The following is a 5,259-nucleotide window of genomic DNA, read 5'->3' as shown; positions in this document are numbered from 1 at the left end:
ATAACAGAATCACTGTCATCATCTGTCCTCACCACTGTGTTTTCCTCTCTGCTGTTTACAGCTGAAGACTCAGTCAGACTGGTGAATGGGACCACTTCCTGTTCTGGGATAGTGGAAGTCTTCTATGAAGGAGAGTGGTTGGGTCTATGTTTTAGGTGGTGGAGAATGATGAGAGATGCTAATATTGTGTGTAGAGAGCTGGACTGTGGGAATCCTGTATCTGAATCTAGAGGACCTCTGATTGAAGATGGAAGAAGAGGAGTCACGATGTGGAGATGTAGGAGAGATGAGTCTTCTATTAGATGGTGTAACATCATAGGAGGACCTGGTGTCTGTGATGGTGGATATTATCGTCATGTGACCTGTTCAGGTAAGAGACTGGTCATATTGAGAGATTTATTTATACATTATATAATATTACCATGTATCATGTTTTATGTGTTTTTATTTCATTTAAATAGAGGGAGAGATGTCAGATGTATTTAAACATTATATTTGTGTTTGTCAAATTGGTTTATGGGAGATGTTCATGGGCAGATCATTGTAGTTCAGATGGTACTGAAGTGAAGCTGCCTGATGGATGTCCAGCTGTTTATTTTCTATAAAGTGAAGTGAACTTATTCCTGTCTCCTGCCTGCATTATTCCCAACCCGATCCTGAGTGACTAAGAACCCATTTCTACCTCTTACAGTATCAAACATAGCAAACTACTGTCTTTTATCCAACATATTTGTGTTTAGTCCTTGACAGTGTCATCAACAAAACTGATTGAATGTTCAACCAACTCTTTTTCTCCAGAGTCTGTGCGGCTTGTGGATGGAGCTGGTCTCTGCTCTGGGAGAGTGGAGGTGAAGTCCAATCAGTCCTGGGCCTCAGTGTGTGAAGCTGACTTTGACCGGCAGGATGCAGAGGTAGTCTGTGGGGAGCTTGGCTGTGGGGCTCCTGCAGCTCTACAGGGGGGGCTCTATGGAGGAGGTGAGGGTCAGACCTGGGATAAAGAGTTCCAGTGTAAAGGCAAAGAGTCCCTTCTCCTGGACTGTGACACCTCAGACAGAAAACACAACACCTGCCTACCTGGTAATGCTGTTGGACTCACCTGCTCAGGTAAGAAACAGTTTGTCACTCAATCAACATTGTTTCTCACCTGGAGTGAAGAATATGAGAGACAATATAGGTGTGTTTCAGTGAGAAAATAGTAAGATTACTGTCTCTCTCTTTTCTTTTCTCAGAGCCTGATGATGTGAGGCTGGTGGGAGGAGACAGTCGCTGTGCTGGTGGAGTGGAGTGGTACAACCAGGGAGAGTGGAGGACTGTGGGATCTTTCTCTGACGTGATGTCTATAGCTGTAGTAGTGTGTAGACAGATGGGTTGTGGCTCCACTGTTTCAGCACTACCTGGAAACACCACTAGAGGGTTGGGAGTTTCCTGTTCTGGGTCTGAGTCTTCACTGAGGGAGTGTAGAAGAATGCATGATCTCCTTCCTGGACTCTCAGTGATCTGCTCAGGTAATAACAAGATACACTATATTACCAAAAGTAAGTGGACATTAGTGGGTTTGGCTATTTCAGCCACACCTGTAGCTGACAGGTGTATAAAATCGAGCACACAGCCATGCAATCTCCATAAACAAACATCGGCAGTAAAATGTTCTTACTGAAGGTCTCAGTGACTTTCAACGTGGCACGTCTGGGAGCAACAACGGCTCAGCTGCGAAGTGGTAGACCACAAAAACTCACAGAACGTACCTCAGAAGCACATAAAGTTCCACATACTTTTGTCCATGTATTATATCTCCTTCCTGGACTCACAGTGATCTGCTCAGGAAATATCAACATATTATAATTATATTCAACTATATTCCTTCATTCATACAACTTCCTCTGCACCTCTCATGATGACTGTTTAGCTTGTCAGTCTGATTTACAAATAAGATCCCTCAGTCAAGTAGGAATCAAATACAACTTAAATATCCCAGAATGCTTTTGCTTTTGAGTGTTACCTCAGTGAACGTCTCTACTCACTACCACTGTCACAAAGAGAGAATGAGGGAGGAGGAGAGGAAGATATGGGAGAGATCAAATATATTTTTATCACTGAGTTCTCACCAGTGATGTCATCATAACCAGTAACCTTTTCTACTCTTGGCCCATCCTGACCCTGACATATAGCATCAGACCTTGTAGGTCAGATGTTACTGAAGTGAAGCTGCCTGATGGATGTCCAGCTGTTATTTTCTATAAAGTGAAGTGAACTTATTCCTGTCTCCTGCCTGCATTATTCCCAACCCTATCCTGAGTGACTAAGAACCCATTTCTACCTCTTACAGTATCAAACATAGCAAACTACTATCTTTTATCCAACATATTTGTGTTTAGTCCTTGACAGTGTCATCAACAAAACTGATTGAATGTTCAACCAACTCATTTTCTCCAGAGTCTGTGCGGCTTGTGGATGGAGCTGGTCTCTGCTCTGGGAGAGTGGAGGTGAAGTCCAATAAGTCCTGGGCCTCAGTGTGTGAAGCTGACTTTGACCGGCAGGATGCAGAGGTAGTCTGTGGGGAGCTTGGCTGTGGGGCTCCTGCAGCTCTACAGGGGGGGCTCTATGGAGAAGGTGAGGGTCAGACCTGGGATAAAGAGTTCCAGTGTAAAGGCAAAGAGTCCCTTCTCCTGGACTGTGACACCTCAGACAGAGAGAACAACACCTGCCTACCTGGTAATGCTGTTGGACTCACCTGCTCAGGTAAGAAACAGTTTGTCACTCAATCAACATTGTTTGTCATCTGGAGTGAAGAATATGAGAGACAATATAGGTGTGTATCAGTGAGAAAATAGTAAGATTACTGTCTCTCTCTTTTCTTTTCTCAGAGCCTGATGATGTGAGGCTGGTGGGAGGAGACAGTCGCTGTGCTGGTGTAGTGGAGCTGTTCAACCAGGGAGAGTGGAGGACTGTGGGAACTGCTGACAGGACCAGGATGTTTTTGTCTGCAGTAGTGTGTAGACAGATGGGTTGTGGCTCCACTGTTTCAGTACTACCTGGAAACACCACTAGAGGGTTTGGAGTTACATGTTATGGGCCTGAGTCTTCACTAAGGGAGTGTTGGAGAAGTTATGATCACCTTCCTGAACTCACAGTGATCTGCTCAGGTAATAACAACATATTATAATTATATTCAACTGATTTCCTTCATTCATACAACTTCCTCTGCACCTCTCATGATGACTGTTTAACTTGTCAGTCTGCTTTACTAAATAGATCACTCAGTCAAGTAGGAATCAAATACAACTTAAATATCCCAGAATGCTTTTGTATGTGAGTGTTATCTCAGTGAACGTCTCTACTCACTACCACTGTCACATGTCATGTTATTGTCATATCTAAATGAGGAAAGTAGTTGAGGAGCTACGTTTTCTTTTTCTCTCCTCTTGTTTCAGATGTCCTGCTTAAGCCTGATATCAACATATGTTGTCTCAGTGACTGTAGGCCCACTACTCATGTTGCCCTGTGAGGGAGGGTGGCTGGCACTGTTACATGCTGATGTTATTGTCATATCTATAGGAAACTAGTTGAAGAGGTTTTTCTTGTTCTCTTTTATTGTTACAGATCTCCTGGTCCAGCCTGATATCTTCCTGACTGACCCAATGGGAGGGGTCTTCAGGGGCCACCAGGGGCCCGAGATGTTCAGGGGCTACAACTTCACCATCACCTGCTCCACTCAGCCACAGTACCCAGGAGGCTCCTTCCTCCTCACGTTCACCGGCTCCAACAGAACCCAGACCCAGCCAGCTGTCAATCACTCTGCTGCATTCCTCTTCCCTGCTGCAGATGACTCCCACCAAGGGAACTACAGCTGTGTTTATGACAATTATGTTTTCTCTCATAACTTCTCCTCTGAGAGTGAGCTCCTCTCCCTCACCATCACAGGTAAGTGAACATGAACCAGACTTATAACTTTGTCATTGACAGATTTCCCACAGATCTATGTGATGATGATCAGTCCCCTCATCAAAGGTGTTTCTGTTTGCAGCCTCTCCTCTGCCAGCCTTCATCATCAGACACGTTGTAGTGCTGCTGATCCTACTGACAGCCATCACCACCTCCTACCTGTACTACAAGGTAAAGACATTTACTCAGACGTTACAAGTCATTTAAACTAGAGGGAGAGGGAGAGGGGGAGAGAGAGAGAGAATGGAGATACTAGTGAGTAAATGTCTGACTGTTGGTGCTGTGTCTCCCTAGCCCACCAGGAGGCAGAACAGAGTGAACAGGGTGAGCAGCATGGATCTTTATGTCAATGCCATGGAGATGGTCTCTCTGAGCTCCAGAGCTGAAGCTGGACCGGGAGAGGAGAGAGCAGCCCAGGGGACGGAGTAGGAGTAGAATGAAGCTGACCCTACATGCTGATCTTAGGTCAGTTTTGTGTTTTAAATCGATGGTCAGCAGTGGACTGGTGTTTAAAATGTGGTGACAAACCTGAAGTGGTTCTAATTTTAATAACAAGTTCAGAATTAGTTTATCTTTCTAGAACCTTGGAAGAAATCTAAAAGGAGTGACTGCAACCACCATTATTCATTTAGTTTGGTTTTTACCATCAGAGAAACATGGGGTTCTGGGTAACATGGGGTTTTGGGTAACATGGGGTTTGGGTAACATGGGGTTTTGGGTAACATGGGGTTTTGGGTAACATGGGGTTTTGGGTAACATGGGGTTTTGGGTAACATGGGGTTTTGGGTAACATGGGGTTTTGGTAACATGGGGTTCAGGTAACATGGGGTTTGGGGTAACATGGGGTTTGGGGTAACATGGGGTTTTGGGTAACATGGGGTTCTGGGTAACATGGGGTTCTGGGTAACATGGGGTTCTGGGTAACATGGGGTTTGGGTAACATGGTGTTTTGTAACATGGGGTTTTGGGGGAACATGGGATTTTTGTCAACATGTGGTTTTGAGGTAACATGGGGTTTTGGGGTAACATGGGATTTTTAGTAACATGGTGTTTTGGGTAACATGGGATTTTGGGTAACATGGGGGTAACATGGGTTTGGGTAGCATGGGGTGATTGCAACCACCATTATTCATTTAGTTTGGTTTTTACCACCAGAGTAACATTTTTGGGTAACATGGTGTTCTGGGTGACATGGTGTTCTGGGTAACATGGGGTTCGGTAACATAGGGTTTGGGTAACATAGGGTTTGGGTAACATGGGGTTTGGTAACATGGGTTTTGGTAACATGGGGTTTGGTAACATGGTGTTCTGGGTAAC

General features: G+C 44.8%; 1 pseudogene; it reads left to right on the top strand.

Moving 5' to 3' along the window:
• The first annotated feature begins 267 nt into the window (after positions 1-267).
• On the top strand, positions 268-4,382 carry LOC139402784 (scavenger receptor cysteine-rich type 1 protein M130-like; annotated as a pseudogene).
• Positions 4,383-5,259: the final 877 nt, after the last annotated feature.

The sequence above is a fragment of the Oncorhynchus clarkii genome, unplaced genomic scaffold, assembly GCF_045791955.1.
Source record: "Oncorhynchus clarkii lewisi isolate Uvic-CL-2024 unplaced genomic scaffold, UVic_Ocla_1.0 unplaced_contig_1599_pilon_pilon, whole genome shotgun sequence".
Taxonomy (NCBI): domain Eukaryota; kingdom Metazoa; phylum Chordata; class Actinopteri; order Salmoniformes; family Salmonidae; genus Oncorhynchus; species Oncorhynchus clarkii.
The sequence above is the reverse complement of the archived record's forward strand: the minus strand, read 5'-3'. Positions and strand labels throughout refer to the sequence as shown.